The sequence below is a fragment of the Macaca mulatta genome, chromosome X (assembly GCF_049350105.2).
Source record: "Macaca mulatta isolate MMU2019108-1 chromosome X, T2T-MMU8v2.0, whole genome shotgun sequence".
Classification (NCBI taxonomy): Eukaryota; Metazoa; Chordata; class Mammalia; order Primates; family Cercopithecidae; genus Macaca; species Macaca mulatta.
In genome coordinates this window covers 81,259,285-81,279,353 of record NC_133426.1, presented here as the reverse complement: position 1 = coordinate 81,279,353, position 20,069 = coordinate 81,259,285, and the positions used below count along the sequence as shown (strand labels likewise).

Below are 20,069 nucleotides of genomic sequence, written 5' to 3'. Positions count from 1 at the left end.
CACTCCTCCTCTTCACAGTCCATTCTCCACACAGTAACTAGAGTGATCTTTTAGAAGTATAGACTATGTCATTCCCCATCTTAAAACCATTAATAAATAAATAGACACATCAATGAAACAAAACTGAGTTCAGAAATAGGTTCAAATATCTAAAAGAAACTGGTATATGATAAAGTTGGAATGCCATATCAGTAGAGAAAAGATAGTGTTGGGACAACTAGATAGTTACCTGAAAAAAATATTGGATCCTGCACTTACTCTTTGCCTTAAAATGAATTTTTTAAAACTTTCATTTTACGTTCAGGGGTGGAAGTGCAGGTTTGTTACATCGGTAAACTTGTGTTGTGGGGGTTTGTTGTACAGATTATTTCATCACACAGGTATTAAGCCTAGAACCCATTAGTTATTTTTCCTGATCCTCTCCCTCCTCCCACCTTTCACCCTCCAAAAGGACCCAGTGAGTGTTGTTCCCCTCTGTGTGTCCATGTGTTCTCATCATTTAGCTCCCACCTGTAAGTGAGAACATGCCAGCATATGATTTTCCGTTCCTTTGCTAGTTTTCTAAGAATAATGGCCTCCAGCTCCATCCATGTCCCTGCAAAGAACATGATCTAGTTCTTTTTTATAGTTGCATAGTATTCCTTATACACTGTTGGTGGGAGTGTAAATTATTTTGGACATTGTGAAAGACAGTGTGGCGATTCCTCAAAGACCTAAAGACAGAAATACAATTGACCCAACAATCCCATTACTGAGTATACACCCAAAGGAATGTAAATCATTCTATTGTAAAGGCACATGCACATGTATGTTTATTGCAACACTATTCACAATAACAAAGATATGGAATCAACATAAATGCCCATCAATAATAGACTGCGCAAAGAAAATGTGGTAAAATGAATTTTTAAAATGTTATATTAACAAATGGAGCCATACAAAATGAACAGAATCTTATGTGTGGAAAGGAGCAGACAGTGACTGCATGGGAGCACAAAATGGACACCCAGGGTATTGGTCCTGTTCTGTTCATTGATCTGGGTGCTGGTTAATGGAAGTATACAGTTAGTGAAAATTCATTACATCGTACTTACAGTATGTATAATAATGTGCAATTTTCTGTACATTATGTTTCAACCAAAATTTATGAAATATGTAAAATAATGAAGCTACAATAGAAAAAGATTGATGAATTTGATTTCATAAAAGCCTCTTTTTCTGCTTTTGCAGATAGAATCTTGCTCTGTCAGTCAGGCTGGAATGCAGTGGCATGATAATAGCTCGCTGTAATCTCAAATTCTTGGGCTCAAGCAATCATTTTGACTCAGCCTCCCAAATAGCTAGGAGTACAGGTGTGTACCATCACTCCTAGCTAATTTGAAAAATAAATAAATAAATAAGAGACGGGGTCTCACTATGTTGCCAAGGCTGGTCTCGAAATCCTGATCTCAAGTGATCCTCCTGCCTTGGCCTCCCAAAGCACTGGAATTACAGGCATAAACCACTGCACCCAGAACAAAACCCATGGTTTTTAATATTCCACAAATATGAGTGAGATCACATGGTATTTGTCTTTCTGTGTCTGGCTTATTTCACTTTGCATAATGTCCTCCATGTTCATCTGTGTTGACACAAATGACAGGATTTTCTTCTTTTTAAAGGCTGAATATTATTCCATTATATGCACATACCACATTTTCTTTATCCATCTATCCATTGACGAACACTTAGGTTGATTCTATATCATGGCTATTGTGAATAGTGCTGCAATGCTCGTGGGAGTGCAGATATCTCTTTGACATACCGATTTCAGTCAGTGGGATTGCTGAATCACATGGGGGTACAAAGTTTTAGTTAAGAGAAATAAGTTTTTGAGATCTGTTGCACAACAGGGTGACTGTAGTTAACAATAATGTATTATATATTTCAAAATAGCTAAGAGAATACATTTCAAATGTCTCAGCGCAAAAATTAAGTGAGATGATAGATATATTAATTAGCTTGATGTAATCATTCCACATTATATACATATATCAAAATATCACATTGTACCCCAAAAATGTATACAATTATGATTTATTAAAATAATATAGATAAATAATCATTTTTATCTGCATGGGAAAATACTATAAATAAAATCAAAAGGCAAATTAAAAACTGGGAAAATATTTGTAACACATATAACAAAGAGCTAATTTCCTTTATATATAGTTAGTAAGGGAAATGAAAAAAATAACGATAGAAAAATGGGCAAAACATTAATTGACACTCATAATAAAGTACATACAAATGACTTTCATATGGATGAAAGGTGCACAATCTTCTAATAAAATAAATGCAATGACAAACTACTCTCAAGAGATAGATATTTTATTGCCTTTCAGATTTGCAAAGATTTTTATATATAATAACACACTGTATTTTAAGAGAGTAGGGAAACTGGTACTTTGTGCATTGCTACAGAGAACAAAATCTTTATGGTGTTTTAGTTTAGTAGTACCTAAAAAAAATGGTGTTTTAGTTTAAGAGTACCTTTTGGTGTTTTAGACATGAAATCTTTGCCCATGCCTATGTCCTGAATGGTACTACCTAGGTTTTCCTCTAGGATTTTTATGGTATTAGGTCTAACATTTAAGTCTCTAATCCATCTTGAATTAATTTTCGTATAAGGAGTAAGGAAAGGATCCAGTTTCAGCTTTCTACTTATGGCTAGCCAATTTTCCCAGCACCATTTATTAAATAGGGAATCCTTTCCCCATTTCTTGTTTCTCTCAGGTTTGTCAAAGATCAAATGGCTGTAGATGTGTGGTATTATTTCTGAGGACTCTGTTCTGTTCCATTGGTCTATATCTCTGTTTTGGTACCAGTACCATGCTGTTTTGGTTACTGTAGCCTTGTAGTATAGTTCAAAAGCAATGGCAGCAAAAGCCAAAATTGACAAATGGGATCTCATTAAACTAAAGAGCTTCTGCACAGCAAAAAACACTACCATCAGAGTGAACAGGCAACCTACAGAATGGGAGAAAATTTTTGCAATCTACTCATCTGACAAAGGGCTAATATCCAGAACCTACAAAGAACTCAAACAAATTTACAAGAAAAAAACAAACAACCCCATCAAAAAGTGGGCAAAGGACATGAACAGACATTTCTCAAAAGAAGACATTCATACAGCCAACAGACACATGAGAAAATGCTCATCATCACTGGCCATCAGAGAAATGCAAATCAAAACCACAATGAGATACCATCTCACACCAGTTAGAATGGCAATCATTAAAAAGTCAGGAAACAACAGGTGCTGGAGAGGATGTGGAGAAATAGGAACACTTTTACACTGTTGGTGGGATTGTAAACTAGTTCAACCATTATGGAAAACAGTATGGCGATTCCTCAAGGATCTAGAACTAGATGTACCGTATGACCCAGCCATCCCATTACTGGGTATATACCCAAAGGATTATAAATTATGCTGGTATAAAGACACATGCACACGTATGTTTATTGCAGCACTATTCACAATAGCAAAGACTTGGAATCAACCCAAATGTCCATCAGTGACAGATTGGATTAAGAAAATGTGGCACATATACACCATGGAATACTATGCAGCCATAAAAAAGGATGAGTTTGAGTCCTTTGTAGGGACTTGGATGCAGCTGGAATCCATCATTCTTAGCAAACTATCACAAGAACAGAAAACCAAACACCGCATGTTCTCACTCATAGGTGGGAACTGAACAATGAGATCACTCGGACTCAGGAAGGGGAACATCACACACCGGGGCCTATCATGGGGAGGGGGGAGGGGGGAGGGATTGCATTGGGAGTTACACCTGATGTAAATGACGAGTCGATGGGTGCAGCACAGCAACATGGCACAAGTATACATATGTAACAAACCTGCACGTTATGCACATGTACCCTACAACTTAAAGTATAATAATAATAAATAAATTAAAAAAAAAAAAAAAAAAAAGAGTACCTAAAAAACTTGTAAAGAACTTACCCTGGAACCTAGCAATATCTAAAAACAAATTGCAATGTGTCCACAAAATGTATGTACAAGGATGCTGGAAACAATCTAAATACCCATTCATAAGAACCTGGTTAAATAAATTTTTGTAGCCTCATTCTATAGAATACTACACAGCCATTTATAACCAGAAAGTACCGTGTGTACTCATACAAAAAGATTTCCATAAAAACAAGATATATGTTATTTTTCCTTTTTAATTTTATTTTTCAGCTTTAATGAGGTATAATACAAATAAAAATTGTATATATTCAAGGTGTATGGCATAATGCTTTGATGTGTGTATACATTGTGAAATATTACCAGAATCATATCAATTAACATGTTAATCACCAAAGTTACCATTGTGTTTGTGTGTTGGAGGTGGTGAGGACACAGGATAAACTCTCTTAGCGAATTTCAAGTAAACAATAAAGTACTATTAACTATAGTCATCATGTTGTACATTATATCCCAAGTACTTATTTTAAAAGAGTGCAAAACAGTGTGAATAGTATGGAGCTAGCATTTGTGTCTTCCTAAGTCCCTGAGAGTGGTACCATTAAAATACTCCATTCAGGAAAAAAAAATTAAAAATAAAGTTTTTCTTTGCAGAAGAATAGCAGCTAACAAATATAGAAAGATGATAGATTTAGAAAATCATCATTTCTCCATCTCACGAGACTCAAATAATTTTTGAAAACAGAAAGAAAATTATCATTTTGCAGTCCCAAAGTAATAATGAATTTAGGTAAGGATCATCAGTGGATGCTAAAATTATTGGGTGAAAATTGTTAGAGAAAAGGATATGCATAAAGTCTCAAAGTATCATCCCACTGATATATTTATTGATTACAAAGGAAAAAATGTTTTGTCAATGGAGAAATTTTAACCAAGTTATCAAACTCGGTTCCACTATTATTAGGACACTCTGGCATTATTACATGCCTCCTGATGTAATGCAACATGAAGTACACAACAGTATCTATGAAACATTCTTGCCCAAAATGTTCGATCTAACTTTTTTTTTCCTGAGTAGTTTATTGTGTAATAGAATACCACAATTCGTTTTTCCATTTTTCCTGTTAATGGGCATGTGGGTTGTTTCTAGTGTTTGACTGCTATGAATAAAGGTTCTATGTCTTTTCTGGACATATCTTACTCTTTAGTACAGTGGCATAATTCAGATACCATAGTTTGTTTCCCCTCCTCTCTTCATTCTGTTCCTGTTATGGCTGCAGATCGAGCATTGATGGGTGAGGATTTATTGAGGCCTTAAGTTGTAATAGGTGGTACCAGCTGTCCATATTATGTTGTTCTTTATCTTATTCTAAACTACATACACGGTCAGAGAGGGTAACATAGTGCAACTCACCTAGAGACGTGGGTGACTTGTATGCCTTGCTTCTGAGGCCCCCTTTCCTCTACTACAAGTTGTTTCATTGGTTCTGAATGTTCCTTAGGTAGATCCTAATACTGGCTGTGAATTTCAGAGACTCAAAGATTGATAGGAATTATTGTAAATCAGATTAAGAAGTGTGAGCGCATGAACAGCCATTCATCATCTGATTTTTGCTGGATCTACAGCAACTGATGCATACCACTTGATTTAAGTAACTGGCCCTATTTCACTATGGAAGTTAAAGTTTCACGACTGCTCTTTATGTGTATTGGATATAGGGGAATTTTCATTGTTATATAAATGTTGAACTAGTTTCAACAGTGTTCTCTCATATTTACTCTGCAAATACAAAAAAACAAAGCCTGTAGACAGTGGTCATTTCAAAATCTTTTTATGTTCAGATACTGAGCCTTCATAAAGGTTGGCTACCTCAGATTTGTTGCACTCATTGTGGACTTCATGTGGATCACAACTTCTGGATAAGAAAGTTACAGCTATTAAGTGTCAATGTGAACCTTGAAACCAGCTCTACTGGATTCTTATCAGAAATCCTGCAGAAAATCAGCCATCTGGGTTCTGATCTGCTATAAAAGATGAAGATATAAGTTCCTTAATTAACCTGTCCCATTCCCTGCCCTTAAGGAATACTCTCTGTAGTAGGCTGTGGCTATATTAGACTTTCTGGAACACACCGCTCAAAAGAACTGATATGTTTGGATCATCGTATAGGGCTGTGATTTGTAATTTAAACTTTTAGTTGTATTCTCAGGTAACCACAAAATAAATTCCACCAAACTGTGGTCCACCAAGTGGGAGAAGGGGTGAGGGAGAGAATAATCTTGTTTCTTTTAGTAATTTTTTATTTGGAAAGTGCTTTACTTTGTTCTACATTAAGGCCTTTTTTGCTTTGACTTGAAATAAGTTGTTTGACAGAGCATATAGCTGGGTTAAGTAAGTAACCTGAAGTATGCATTCGAATTGTGAAATGTCTCATGAATATGCCAATCCTGAGGGTGGAACCAAATAGCCTTTGATGTAAAGGGCAGTGGATACTGTAGGCTCTACTTAAGGTGCTGCTAATACCTTCTCTAATCAGGTCTAAATTGTATAGTAACCAGCAGTGAGAAGAATATGCTTTCTGCTCAAGCTAAGGGATTCACTGATCTGTCCTTACAAATTCAGAGCACCATGAGCAAAACCTCAGCTAAAACCCATTTAAGTTTCATGGATTGTGCATGTATCTTTGATAAGAATTTCTTATATACTTGTGCCCAAATTTTCAAGGTATTGGATGTTTCACAGATGCAGTGATTTTCCCAGCTAGCTCTGTTTTCAACCTTTTGGTGTGTCTTTATGTTCATTTGGAGAATCAGGGTGAAAGATGATGTAGCACTTCTGTTTTTAATAATTACAGCTTAAACTCCCTAGTAGTTTTTGGTCCTTTAAAAGGGACTACCCCAGATTACAGAAAAGTTTTCACCTAATGAGATAGAATGGCAGTTTCCTAGTTTTGTATCTTTGGTTCAATAGAAATATCTCAAAGTGGTATGTGACCACTTGATGCAGAGTCTAGGTTTCTCTATAATAAATCCCTTTGCCAAATACATGAGTTGCAGACTTGCTACTGGCAAGAGTGAAGCAAGTGGGTGAGTAAAACTATTTCGATGTAGGAACGTTTTCCTATAGAAGTCAGTCTTGATGAAAGTGCCAGTGCAGGAATCGGACTCTAGGAGGATTACAGTATCTCCTGACAGGACCTGCCAACCATGTCTGAGCAATAATATTGTCATTATTTGAAGTGGTAGGCAGGATGCCTACCTTCTGATGTATTTCAGTGAGTAGCTAAGCCAGCCAAGGGGAGGAATGATTAAATCGGAAATGGGATTCTTGGTAAGCTAAAGACTTTATTTGGGAACCAAAAACCTTAACAAATAATCTCTTCATTGAGCCACATATTTTCCCTGAAAAGTATGCATTTTTCAGACAAAATTTTGTTGGGGGTTATGTTATTGAAGAATAAACAGATTAATAAGTGGAGGTGTTATGTAATGGCATACTGTACTTGAGATCTGAAGACCTGCAGGAGATTTAAATTCCACCCCTTGTTATAACTACTTAAAAGATTGTGAAAATATCAAAATGTATGTGAATCAGGTTTTAATATACTGTATGACAGGTGGATGAGGCTATCCATTGTACCATTTCTTTGACTTCTCAGGCATAGTTTGGCAGTGCAAGAATTCTGTAACATTAACAAATTCAATAAAAAGTAAATATATGGGAAAAAAGTGTGAGAGCCCTGAAACATAGGGAATATGGCTGTTTCTAGGATTGAAGTAGCAGGAAAAAACCAATAAAATAAATTACCACAAATCCAAAGGAAAAACTCAGAACCTCAGAACAACAACAAAAAAATAATGCTCTAAAAAAAGACTGTGGCAGTAATGCCTTGGCCTTCAGAATCTGGTTGGCACAGCAACTGATTAAGGACTTTGGCAGCAGGCAGAGCAACTGCAGTGTGTTTTAAATGAACAGAGAACCACAGTCCAGGAGACTGTTTTAGCTTTAGAAATATCAGAAAACAAACCAAGGTATTATCAGGAAGTGAAGGCAGAAAAGGCTTGAGATCTCAGAGATCAAACTCTCCCTAAATGAAATGCAAAAAGAGAGATTTACCCCCCAAAGATGTCCCCAGGCCTAAAAGCAGGACAGATAGATAGATGATAGATAGATAGATAGATAGATAGATAGATAGATAGATAGATAGATAGATTGATTCAATATAGATACATAGATATATTTAAGGTATACAACACGATGTTTTGATGTCAGACTAGGAGAGAGTAGGACATATTTTCTGTTATTAAGTCTAGAAAGGTAGCTCAGACTTACATTTAATGAAAAAGAAGAGGAAAAATATGAGCAAACTGGAATGACCTCTCATTACCACACCCCTTCCCACAAGGGAAACCAGATTCAAAAAACTATTGAGGTGCCCTCTGAAAACTGTAGACAAAGTGTCAATAATAGGAGCAGATTACAATTCTTCTTTTAATGACTAATTACAAAACATTTAGAAAGAATCAAAAGAGAGGAAGACCACAGTGAGTAGGTATTATTTAGTGAGCTTCAAGTGACACAGTGACTGTAATTTGGAAAGCAGGATACCCTGGGCCAGAAGGGAAGGTACTCATGACATTTAGAGAGTTAAGACTCTCAAGGAATGGGAGAGAAAAATGAAACTCACTAAGGCAGGATTTCAACATATGTGAGTCTGGTCTGTGTTAAATAATGGAATGATGCAAAGATACCTCCTAGAAAAAAATTCTACTTCGGAATATGAAAGTGGGTAAGGAGGTTTTACTTGAATAGCAGATGCTTTCTGCAGTCCCAGAACTTTCTTTCTTCATAGCTTTCACTATGGGAGGAATCCCATAAGATAAATCCTGAGGGAGTATGTTAAGAAAACACATGTTAAGACCACAAAACAAGAGAAAGGAAAATGAAGAACAAAAGACACTATGATCCAGCAAATAATGTTAGCCCTACATAGAAGTTTTCTGATATTTCTAAAACTAAAATATTGTTAGCCCTATATAGAAGACACAGGACCTTAAGAAATAAATGGATGAGGGTCGGGCTTGGTGGCTCATGCCTGTAACCCCAGCACTTTGGGAGACCTTAAGCAGGAGGATCATATGAGCTCAGAAGTTTGAGACCAGCCTGGGAAACATAATGAGACCCTGTCTCTACAAAAAAAAAAAAAAGAAAGAAAGAAAAATTAGGCAGGCATGGTGGCACTCGCCTATGGTACCAGCTACTCAGGAGACTGAGGTGGGAGGATCACTTGAGCCTGGGAATTCAAGGCTGCAATGAGCCAAGAGCACGCCACTGTACAGAGAGAGAGAGAGAGAGAGAAAGAAAGGAAGGCAGGAAGAAAGAAGGAAGGAAGGGAGGGAGGGAGGGAGGGAGGAAGGAAGGAAGGAAGGAAGGAAGGAAGGAAGGAAGGAAGGAAGGAAGGAAGGAAGGAGAAAACAGAAGGAAATGAAATGTTGTTCTACATACTTGCCAGTTGGGAAAAAAAAATGAAGAAAATGGAATGAGAGGCATATGCCACTGCTGCTAGGGAAAAGAAAAACCAAAAGAATGTTGTACTACAGTCCCAGTCTTTAAAAAAGACCTAAAGAATTTAAACCCAAAAAGAAGGCAAGGCTTGGGGAAAGAGGACATGGATGAGGATGTATTGGTGCTCACCAGATGGCACAGCCTTTGGAAGCATCAGCAACAGCTTCAGTTCAGGGATTTGTAGGCCTAAGGAACCTACAGCAGACAGCAACAACAGCAGTCACAGTAGCATAGAACAAATCCCCTGGGATCTTACCGGGGCCACAGATATACAGAGATGAGCTGAAGATTGAGACTGTGAAGATTGCTAAGCCATGAATTTCATTGAGAGACCTACCTGTTATAAATGTGGGGGTACCTTCTCATAAGAGGGGGTAGATTAGATTGTTAGGAATGCAAAAGTCAAAGGGATATGAAAATACAGATATTTTAAATATATCGATGGATAATGAAGGAAAAGAGGGGCCCTTAGGAAGGACTGAAGGACTAGAGGGGCCACCACAACAAATATCTAAATTCCACAATAAGATAGGAAGACAACCTGTTCATCCCAGATATCTGAGTCCAAAACTTATTATCTTAAAATCCATTTTAAAATTTTTTAAAAACAATTTAGTTTCCACATACAGCACTGATTAAAATCCATTTGGAGAAATCTCCCATGCATAAGAGAATTATGACCATCTGCTTTCCATCCCCCATGGGGATATCCACCTATATGTACAACTGCCTCTCTCAGAGTGGTTGGAAAGCACAAAGTAAGAATGAAAGAAAAGGATCACAACTTCCTCACCCCCATTCCCTTCCCTCAAGACAGACCTAGTCAAACGATTGGCTCGAATCCCTTGAGCCATGTCTACTAATGTGTTAGAGAGAGTCACTATGGGTTAAAAGGTCACATACTGTAGATGGATTTCTCTTTCATGCTTTCCAGTCACTCAGAGAAATTGAAACACTAAGCTAAAGCCTCCTTGGTATCCAGCCATCTTACTTTCTTTCACTTGATTTTTCAGTTACTTTCACTTTATTGCTCAAGTAAATATTGGTTCTTACCAATTCAGGAATAAGCTATGATAAGATTGGAAACTGGTGGGAAAGGGTGAAGCCCTTTTTGGATCCTGAGCCTAAGTTATGTGCTGAAACCTAGCTTTACCAGAGAACCCTGTGCCAGAATACTGGGCACTAATTCCACTAAACACAAAGTGGTATTTTAATTCCTATCTGTCCTTGTCCCTTGTATGTATGGCTTCTTAACTTTACATTAAAAAGGTAATGAGGTTAAGTAAAAATGTGATTATTCCTGAGTCTCTACCCATAATACCAAATTATTACCATTTAAAATCATAACTAATAGGCCAGGGGCGGTGTCTCATGCCAGTAATCCCAGCACTTTGAGACACCACGGCAGGAGTTGAGGAGTTGAGGAGTTTGAGACCAGCCTGGCTAACATAGTGAAACCCCGTCTCTACTAACAATACAAAAATTAGCCAGGTGGGCGGCCTGCACCTGTAGTCTCAGCTACTTGGGAGGCTGAGGGAGGAGAATTGCTTGAACCCAGGAGGTAGAGGTTGTGGTGAACTGAGATCACACCACTACACTGTAGCCTGGGCAACAGAGCAAAACTCCATCTCAAAAAAAAAAGGAAGAAGGAGGAGGATGAGGAGGATACCTAATACGCAGGTCTCGTGGGATTAGAGTTGCTAGGGCTGGCGACACCCATTTGGATACAAGTAATGGACCAGAAGTGAAATGAAGTGTGATTAGTCCCTGGAAACATCATCATGAAAAAAATATTTTTTAGTCTGCAGTTAAAACTTGCCATACAATCCTTCTCAATTCTCATTAATTCCTTTGATGACCATTTAGTATATCTCTCTCTGAAAACCCCCACATGAATGGAATCCCAGTGGAAAGGAAGTTAGCCTCTTAATACAAGGCTGATCAATCAATGAGGAATGGAGGGACAAAGCTGATTTCTTAATAACTGAAAACCATGCCTTTTTTGCCATTGTTGCTACCATTTCTTATGGCCTCTTGGTGGAGAAATGATGGGTGGTTTGTTTCTTTATATATACTTTTCTGTACTAGCCATATTTTCTATAATGCATATTTATCTCTTTGACAATTAGAGAAAAGTAACAATGAAGAAGAAAATATCTCCTAAATTTAAGGGATTGAGTTAAGAGACAGAGACAGAGGTAGATAAGCGGACAGAAAGACAGAGATTGAGTCTTCTCATTCTTCATAATTTTAGTCTTGTCTTAGAACTCAAAGTTATGGCATTCAGAGGACAATGGCCAATATTGAAATTCTATTATAAGGAATGATGTCAATCATAACAAATGATAAATTATATAATGTACATTTTATATATTGTATATATAGTTTGGCTTTTCTAGAATTTCAATAAATGAAATTATACAGTATGTACTATTTTATGTCTGACTTCCTTTACTCAGAATAGTTTTTGAGATTCATCCACACTGTTGTGTATATCAGTATTCACGCCTTTTTATTTTATGTATGTATGTATTTATTTATTTATTTATTGAGATGGAGTCTTGCTCTGTTGCCCAGACTAGAGCACAATCTTCAACCTCTGCTTCCCAGGTTCAAGTAATTCTCCTGCCTCCACTTCCTGAGTAGCTGGGATTACAGGCACCCGCCACCATACCTGGCTCATTTTTCTGTTTTTAGTAGAGGCAGGATTTCACCATGTTGGCCAGACTGGTCTCGAACTCCTGACCTCAAGTGATCCACCTGCCTCAGCCTCCCAATAGTTTTAACAGAGTATTATTTACACACCATGAAATAAACTGTGGTATATACACTCAATGGAATACCATACAACAATAAGAAGGAATGAATTGAAGGAAAGAGGATTTGCTTCACCATTCTGAAAGTCCAACTTCTTCCAGTTCACTCTGTTATACTGTTGCATATTTCATTTCTGTATGTGTATGGTGTGAGGTAGAGGTCATCGTTCATTATTCCCATAAAATTGTCCACTTGTTTTCACACAATTTATTGAAAAGACTATCAGTTTTCCATTGATTTGCCTTTGTACTTTTCTCAAAAATCAATTGAGAAAATATTTGCAAACCACATATCCAACAGAAGCCTCATATTCAGAACATATAAATAACTTTCTAAACTCAATAGTAAAAAATAAATAATCCAATCTTTTTAATGGGCAAAAGACTCAAATAGATATTTATTTCATCAAAGAAGATCTAAAGTTGGCAAACACATGAAAAGATGTTCAATATCACTCACCATTAGGAAAATTCAAATTAAAACCACAAAAAGATATATAAATGCTAAAAAGCACACATGAAGATGCTCAACATCATTAATCATCAGGGAAATGAAAATAAAGGCAATCATATACCTATTGGAATGGCTAAAACAAAAAATACTGACAATGTCAAATGCTGGTGAGGCTGCAGAGAAATATATCTCTCCTACCTTGATGATAGAAATGTAAGATGGTACAGCCATGCTAGAAAATAATCTGGCAGTTTTGTAAAATGTTAAACAGAGAGATCACTTCCAGACAGAGATGTGGAATGTTCCATGGATCCTTTCCCCAGAGAAACAACCATAACTGGTGAAAATTATTTTTAGAACAATCATGTTAAAGTCTCCAGAAATTATCCCAAGGGCATAAAGACATAAAGAGATATTTATTCAAGAAAATTTAAATCTTAGTAAAACACAGTGAGGGTCTCAAGCTCAATGATAGAAGCTCCACTCTGGGCAGGTGCACTCAAGAAGATGAAATTTCTCCCCAGTAAAGGTAGGCAATCAACATTTCTTATTCTCCCCACCTCCATGTTACAGAAGCTCAATTCCAATCAAAGATGAGGGGATTGGGCCTCCCTTCCCCTAGCCAGCTTTAACGAAAGTGCTTTAATGAAAGCACTAACCCAGGCATGACAGATTAAAAATACTAGGCCCAAATCATGCTCACCCCAGCTAGCTCACAGGATACTCTCCACATTAGAAGAAGCAAGACACACTCTACGTGTGTAGCAAATATGTCACTCTGAGAGAAGCAGGCCACTGATCCCAACCTCAGCTCGAGTTTTGCCTGGGGAGAGAGGTGAGCTGTAAAAACAAAAAGCTCTAAAGTTCTCACCAAAGCAACTGACTTTATTGGGAACACAGTGTGGGAAAGTTCAAACCAAAACGTGCTCACGAAACAATAGAAATTTTGGTGGTAAGTAATTAAGAAGAAGCCAGTAGCCCCACAAGAACAACCTAAACTATAGGCCAGTTTACCAGATAGAACCAGGGAAAAAGACAGCTAAGGAAAGCCATCCAGGCATCAGAAAAACACACAAAGTCTGACAACAAAAACTACCTCTGCAAAGGGGCCCAAATTTAATCGGATCATACTGAGGAGCAATTTATGCCTCAGGGCATTGTCAAAAAAAAAAAAAAGTATAGCAACTAGCAACTAGGATTGAAAGCAGAACAAGATGATGGAATAGAAGTCTCCAATGATTGTCCCCCACCCCACCAAGGACACCAATTTTAACAATTATCTACATTAAAAAAGCACCTTTATAATAACCAAAAATCAGGTGGTTACTCACAGTACCTAGTTTTAACTTTGGATTACTGAAACAGCCACTAAAGAGATAATAAAAGCAGTCTTAAATAGCTGATGCTACCCCTCCCACATCCTCCAGTAGCAGTGGCATGGTGCACAGAGTATTTCTGTACCCTGGTTAGTGGGAGAGCCAGTAATTGTGAGGCATTGAACTCAGTGCTGCCCTCTTATGGTAGAAAGGAAAACCAGACCAAACTCAGCTGATGCCAGCCTATGGAGAGAGAATTTAAACCAGCTCAGGCTATAGGGGAATTGCTGATCCTAGCAGCCAGAACTTGAGTTCTTGCAAACATCACTACTGCGGGCAAAAGTGCTCTGGGGCTGTAAATAAACGTGAAAGGCAGTCTAGGCCACAAGGACTGCAACTTTTGGGTGAGTCCTAGTGCTGTAGTGGACCCAGAGCCAGTAGGCTAGGGCCAGGGGTCGGGGGCACATGACCTACTGAGACACAAACTAGGATTACTAAGGAAGTACTGGCATCACCCTTCCCCTAAAACCAGGCTGCACAGTTCACAGCTTGAAAAGAAACCACTTCCTTCCACTTGAAGAGAGGAGAGGAAAGAGTGGAAAGGACATTGTCTTGTTGGGAAAAAGTTGAGTGTTGGGAGGGAAACTGAGGCAGGGCTTGCATAATGTCCTCTGGAATGTGTCTAGACTTGCTGGCTCCTTTCTTCTAGCCCTCCTAGGCTCCTATTCCCATTATCTCAGGTAACAGAAGATGTTCCTTATAAATGCTAAACCATCACAGCTGTAAATCATGTGCTGAATGCAACGTGCTTTTTTGACCTCCACATTCTCACTACCTGTTTCTTTGTTGGATTACCAATAAATACCGTGGCCTCCCAGAGCTCAGGGCCTTCGCAGCCTCTACAATAGTGATGGCTCTCTGGTGTCCCACCTTTCTCTCTCAAACTGTCTTTTTCTCAATCTTTTGACTCCGCCAGACTTTGTAACCTCCACGACCTGGTGTTAGGTCTGATCACCCCAACATTGTCTTACATCTTGGATATCAGTTCAGCCACAGCAGGATAGGGCACCAGTCAGAAACATGAGGCCCTCTTTCTAGGCCCTTGCTCTCAGATTTATAGACATACCCTTGGCCAGGAGGAAGCCTACTGCCTGGCAGCATTCATCACCTGCTAACCAAAGAGCTCTTGGGCACTAAAAACCATCAGCAATACCCAGGTACTATGCTGAGGGCTTTGGCCAAGACACTGAGACTTTCCGGCTTCAGGTGAGACTCAGCACATTCCCAGCTGTGGTGGCTATGGGGTGAGGTTTCTTCTTAAGAAAAGCAGAATGAGAAGTAAAAGGGACTTTGTCTTGCACCTTAGGTACCAGCACAGCCACAGGGAGAAAGAACACCAAGCGGGTTCTTAGGGTCCCCAATTCCAGGACTTGGCTCTTGGATGGCATTTTTAAGTATGCCCTGGGCCAGAGGGAAGAACACTGCCCTGGAGGGTGAGTCCCAGGCCAAGCAGCATTCACCACAAGCTGACTAGAGAGCCTTGGGCCTTAAGAGAACATCAGTTGTAGACTGACAGTCCTCCTCATGAGCCTATGATGGCAGAGGATATGGGATGAGACTCCTCTGCCTTTGGAAAGGGGAGGGAAGACTGGGAAAGACTGCCTCATAATCTAAGTGCGAGCTCAGGTACAGTTTTTAAATCTAGTCCTTGGCTCCGGGATGGCACCTCTGGACCCACCCAGAGCCTGGGGAAAATTACCACCCTGAAATAAAGGACACAAAACTAGCTGGCTTTGTCACTTGCTGATTGTAGAGTCCCAGGACCTTAAACAAACATAATAAGTAGCCAGGGAGTGGTTAAGGTAGGCCTTGGGTGAAACCTAGTGCTGTGCTGGCTTCAAGTCTGACCCAGCACAGTCATAGTGGTGGTGACCACAGGGGTGATAGTGTCACAACACCCTTAGCTTCAGGTGGCTCAGCACACAAACAGAGAGAGGCTCTATTTATTGGGGAGAAAGTAAAAGAAGAGAACAAGAGTGTCTGCCTGGTAATCCAGAGGATTCTCCCAGATCTTGTTCGAGACCATCAAAGGTAGTACTTTCACGAGGCTGCAGGAACCACGGTGTTATTGAGTTTGGGGTGCCCCCTAAAGCAGATAGAGCTTAGATCACAACATCCAAGTCATTTGAAATATCTGGAAAGCCTTTCCAAGAAGGATGGGTACAAACAAACGCAGACTGTAAAAACTACAATAAATACCTAAATCTTCAATACGTGGACAGAGATGAACATCTACAAGTATTAAGACCATCAAGAAAAACATGACCCAACTGAATAAACTGAGCAAGGTACCAGTGACCAATCCCGGAGAAACATATATGACCTTTCAGACAAAGAATTCAAAGTAACTGTGTTGGCCGGGCACGGTGGCTCACGCCTGTAATCCCAGCACTTTGGGAGGCTGAGGTGGGCGGGTTGACTGAGCTCAGGAGTTCACAACCAGCCTGGGCAACACGGTGAAACCCCATCTGTACTAAAATACAAAAAAAATTAGCCAGGCATGGCAGCGTGCACCTGTAGTCCCAGCTACTCGGGAGGCTGAGGCAGGGGAAGTGCTTGAACCCGGAAGGCGGAGGTTGCAGTGAGCCGAGGTTGTGCCATTGCACTCCAGCCTAGGCAACAGAGTGACACTCCATCTACAAAAAATAATAACTGTGTTGAGGAAACTAAAAAAAAAAAAAAATCAACGTAACACAGAAAAGAAATTCAGAAGTCTATTAGATAAATTTAACAAAGAGATTGAAATAACTAAAAAGAATCAAAGATAAACTCTATACTTGAAAAAGGCAATATTGGCCGAGAGGGGAGGGGGGCAAGATGGCCGATTAGAAGCAGCTGCAATCCACGACTCACAGAGAGCAATGAAAATGGCAAGTGAATTCTCACCGTCAACTGAGGTATCCAGGTTCTCACATTAGAACTGACTAGTCTGAGGGCCCCACCCAAGGAGATTGAGGAAAAGCAGAGTGGGGTGACAGCCCACTCAGGAGCAGCATGGAACCAAGGAAGTCCCCACCCCCAGCCAAGGGAGGTGATGAGTGATTGCAAGACCCTGCCCAGGAAACCACTTTTCCTACAGATGTTTGCAACCCGCAGATCAAGAGATCCCCTCATGAGCCCATGCCACCAGGGTCTTAGGTCCGAAACACAGAGCTGTGTGGAGTGTCTGTGGAGAGGCCACTCACTTGCTGGCTTGGGCACACTGGAAACACAGGAGTTTTGCATACTCCAGCCCCAGGAATTCCAGCAAGGCAGGACATCCGGTGCATTCCCCTAGGAAGGGGGCAGAATCCAGGGAGCCAAGTGGTGTCATTCTGTGGGCCCCACTCCCACAGCACCTCACAAGTTAAGACTCACTCCTTGGAATTCCAGCTGCCCAGTGGCAGCAGGCTGGAGATGGCCTGAGATGGACTGTGTTCCCAGGGGGAGGGGCAGCCACCATATATGCTGTTCCAGTCAACCTCTCTAGCCCTGCTGTCACTGCGGACCAGGAGGAATTCCCCACAACACAGCACAGCTGTTGTGCCTGATTGTGGCCAGTCTGCTCTTTAAGTGGGACCCCATCAGCCCTTCTCACTGGGTGGGGCCTCCCCACGAGAATTTCAGCAACTCCAGCCAAGGTTTATACAGAAGGAGTTCCAATATCACCCTGGAACGGAGTCCTCAGGGGGATGGTCAGCCACTGTCTTTGTTGTTCAGTTGACTTAGTCGTTCCAGGCTGCTGGTTCTAAAGAGGTCAGGCAGTCAGTGCACTACTCCTGTTCTGCCATAGGGCAGCCAGACTGCTTCTTTTTTTTTTTTTTTTTTAATTTTCATAATTGAGATTTTATTGGTTGAGGATCAGTACAGACATTTCAATTTGTACACAATTCTTAACATATGTAACGAAATTCTAAAAAGCCATGTATTGTAATTCTTTTTTAAAGTTATTCCAGTGACTTTCCAGCTTAAAATTTGGAAGCAAATTTTCCTTAAGAGGCTATCAAGTACCAGTATCTTCACATGTTGGTCAGCTGTTACATATGTCCCACCAGTTCACACTGAATAGCATGTACACTAGGTATTCAAATCTGTAATCTTTCACAGCACAGTAACAAAGTTTTTAGGCAAACAGGACTACCACAACCAAAGATGTTATAGAGTGCACACAATTCTGACAGGGAGCGCCATGATCAAGGAGTGGTTTTCTTTAGGAAACAATTCTACTAAAAAACATGAGAATAGAAGTAAAATAAAATGTTCAAGACATTAAATGCAGGACTGACTCCATATTGCCATTTAATATGCTTTGTATTATAGGATATAAAAACTAACCCCCCATCTATGGAATGTTAAGCTGGCACCCGAGACAGTCAAAGCCTCCCGTAATTCAATATCCCACACTATTTTCTGGTTGTACCAAAAAATAAACAACCACCAAATGATTTCACCTCTTAAAAAAAAGCATTTACACTTAAAAAATGGGATGAGGTGGGATTCCCTCCTTCTTAAAAATGTTTCTAGAGCTACTACAAAACTTGCATTTACAAAATAGTTGATAAAAATATTCCTCTGGATTGTACAAGAAGGGAGACAGGGACCACTGGTAAGACATGGTATATGGTATTAATCAGACTTGGCTTCTTTTTCTCCTGCTTCATCAGAGGCTGGACTCGCCTCAGTTTTCGTTTCCCCGTTTTCTGCAGGTAAATCTTCTTTAGTTTCTTGGTTAGCCACTTCAGCCTGTTTTCCCTTTGCTCCCCTTTTCCCTTTTGTTTGCACTTTTTTGTCTGAAGATTTATCCTTCGCTGCTGCCTTTTTCGGCTTCGCTTCCACTTTGGCAGGAGGTTTAGCTGACAACCGCGCCGATCTCCTCTTAGGCTCTTCCTTGGCGGCCCCTTCGGCGGAGCTGACCTTCCTCTTGGGCATCCTGGCAGCGGGGAAGGCGCCTGCCGGGTGCCTGCGGGCCGCGGCGGGCCAAGAGCCTTCGCGAAACTGGGCTGCCTGGCCGCTGCCACTCCTCCTGCCGCCCGAGCTGCTGAGACCCCCAGACTGCTTCTTTAAATGGGTCCCTGATCCTATTCCTCCTGACTGGGTGAGACATCCCAACAGGGGTCTCCAGACACTTCCTATGGGAACATTCTGGCTGGCATCAGGTTGATACCTGCCTGGAACAGAGCTCGCAGAGGAAGGAGCAGGCTGCCATCTTTGCTGTTTTGCAGCTTTCACTGGTGATACCTCCAGGTGTGAGAGAGACAGAGGCAACTAGGGTCTGTAGTGGACACCCAGCAAACCACAGCAGCCCTGCAGAAGAGTGGCTTGACTGTTGAAACAAACAGACAAGCGGATGAACAGAAAGCAACAACAACAACAACAAAAAGACCCCACAAAAACTACATTCAAAGGTCAGTAACCTCAAAGACCAAAGGTAGATAAGCCCACAAAGATGAGAAAGAATCCACACAAAAAGGACAGCATAATTTTGATACCAAAACCTGGCAGAGGTACAACAACAACAAAAAAAGAAAACTTCAGGCCAATATCCCTGATAAACATTGATGCAAAAATCCTCAATAAAATACTGGCAAACTAAATCCAGCAGCACATCAAAAAGCTTACCCACCATGATCAAGTTAGCTTCATGCCGGGAAGTGGTTGAACACATGCAAATCAATAAATATAATTGATTACAGAAACAGAACTAAAGACCAAAAAACACATGATTACCTCAAGAGATGCAGAAAAGGCCTTTGATAAAATTTAACATCCTTTTACGTTAAAAACTCTCAATAAACTAGGTATTGAAGAAACAAGCCTCAAAGTAATAAAAGCCATATATGGCAAACCCACAGCCAATAACGTACCAGATCGGGAAAAGCTGGAAACATTCCACTTAAAAACA

General features: G+C 40.0%; 1 pseudogene; it reads right to left on the bottom strand.

Annotated features, from left to right (window-relative positions):
• Window positions 1-18,441: 18,441 nt before the first annotated feature.
• LOC703706 (non-histone chromosomal protein HMG-14) lies at window positions 18,442-19,215 on the bottom strand (annotated as a pseudogene).
• Window positions 19,216-20,069: the final 854 nt, after the last annotated feature.